Genomic DNA, 2,153 nt, shown 5'->3' with positions numbered 1-2,153 from the left:
TGAGTCCGCAGACTTTCTGACGATAGTGAATGCCCCATGGCCACACTCACGACTGGTGACCCTTGCTTGTGCATGTCATAGGGTGACTTTTTGATTCTCTTGACCTGATGCAAACACTAACGGATGTTTGGTGCGCATAGCTAACACCGGTTTGATGGAACTTTGCAATTAACTCAATGCATGATGACTTTAACTAATGTAATAAAACCCTCACGTTTTCAGACATGTGAACGTAATTGATCACGTAAAACACTCAAGCACGAGGTGCCTTATGGGTGAATGACCCAGGTGATGGAATCTTAATCATCTAGGTGCTCCTCCCTAAAATGTGATTACATTTGAATTTGCAGCCCCGATGAAGTCTGTTTCAGTGGAGTCAGCAATAGATAAAACACGTGTTGAAAAAGGCAAAATGGACTAATGGATGTACAATAAAGAATACATGTTGTAACCACAACCTCAACAGCTGATTTCCTGCGGCTCAGAGAACCCTTTCTTTCATTTGGAATCCATCCAGCAGAGGACTTGTGGCTCTTCCTTCTCTTAGTAGCACCAGACATTTATGGATAGTCACACACAAACAAACTGGGACTAATTGTGATTACTGTGGTGTGTGCACCATCATCCCCAGCCACCAATACTATATGCTTTATGTTTTTGCCCAATGTGTAGATGCTCATGTCAATTGGGATGGGTTTTCTGGCTGAAACCATTTTGGCATTCCGAACAGTGATGTGGTTTTTGTCCAGTGTGAGTTCTCTCGTGTTGAGCGAGACCAGATTTCTGACTGAAGCTTTCTTGGCATTCAGAGCACTGATAAGGTCTTTGCCCCGTGTGAGTTCTCTCATGCTGAGTGAGATAGATTTTGTGACTGAAAGTTTTCTGGCACTCAGTACACTGATAAGGTTTTTGCCCAGTGTGCATTCTCACATGCTTAATGAGACTTAACTTCCGACTGAAGCTTTTTTGGCATTCATAACACTGATATGGTTTGTGCGGAGTATGGATTCTCTCATGTCGAGTTAAACCTGATCTGTGACAGAAACTTTTGTGGCATTCAGAGCACTTATACAGTTTTTGTCTGGTGTGAGTTCTCTCATGTTGAGTGAGATTGCCTTTCTGACTGAAGCTTATCCAGCATTCAGAACACTGATAAGGTTTTAGCCCAGTGTGAGGTCTCTCATGGTGAGTGGGAGTTATTTTGCGACTGAAACTTTTCCAGCATTCAGAGCACTGATATGGTTTTTGCCCAGTGTGTGCTCTCTCGTTTTGAATTAAACTAGATATTAGAGTGAATCTTTTCTGGCATTCATTGCATTGATACGGTTTGCACCCAGTATGAGTTCTCTCATGTTGAGTGAGATTACCTATCTGGCTGAAGCTTTTCCAGCTTTCAGAGCAGTGATAAGGTTTTAGCCCAGTGTGAGTTCTCTCATGGTGAGTGAGAGTTATTTTCTGACTGAATCTTTTATGGCATTCAGATCACTGATGCGGTTTTAGTTCAGTGTGAGTTCTCTCCTGACAAGCGAGACCAGATTTCTGACTGAATTTTTTCTGGCATTCAGAGCACTGAAAAGGACTTTTGTCCAGTGTGGATTGTCTTGTGTCGAGTGAGGCTCCCCTTGTGACTGAAGCTTTCTTGAAACTCAGGACACTGATAGGGTTTTTGTCCAGTGTGAGTTCTCTTGTGTTTAGTGAGGTGGGATTGATAACGAAAGCTCTTCTAACATTCATTGCTCTTATTCGAGTTGTTTGTTTCTCCAAGTTGGGTCTGTTCCTGGACACAGGCCATCTTAAGACTGAATCTGTTCCCAGAGTCTGCACTTGTTTATGATACACTCAGCATTAAGTTGTAAAGTGCACTGCACATACTGTACTAAACATATGTATTTAAATATTGATACCTTTTATTTGGAGTTATGTTTTCCTACCTGTAAAGCCAGTCTACCTAACTTGTCTTATAAACTTTCACTAAGGAGCCCGTTGCATTTATTAGGTTGCCCCTCATGGAGCTATTTGCTATACGTTTTGCCCACACACGTTTTCTCAAGTAGAATGAGACTCATTTTGTGAGCCCATTTTATCATATTTGATTTAGGGCTTTTAAAAGCACTGATAAGGTCTTTGGGCTTTAGTGCTTACATGTTAGATAA

The 2,153-nt window shown here is 41.7% G+C and overlaps 1 pseudogene; it reads right to left on the bottom strand.

Moving 5' to 3' along the window:
- Positions 1 to 305: 305 nt before the first annotated feature.
- Positions 306 to 1,792, bottom strand: LOC146839157 (uncharacterized; annotated as a pseudogene).
- Between the last annotated feature and the right edge of the window lie 361 nt (positions 1,793 to 2,153).

Source organism: Triturus cristatus, chromosome 4_2 (assembly GCF_964204655.1).
Source record: "Triturus cristatus chromosome 4_2, aTriCri1.1, whole genome shotgun sequence".
NCBI lineage: Eukaryota > Metazoa > Chordata > Amphibia > Caudata > Salamandridae > Triturus > Triturus cristatus.
The sequence above is the reverse complement of the archived record's forward strand: the minus strand, read 5'-3'. Positions and strand labels throughout refer to the sequence as shown.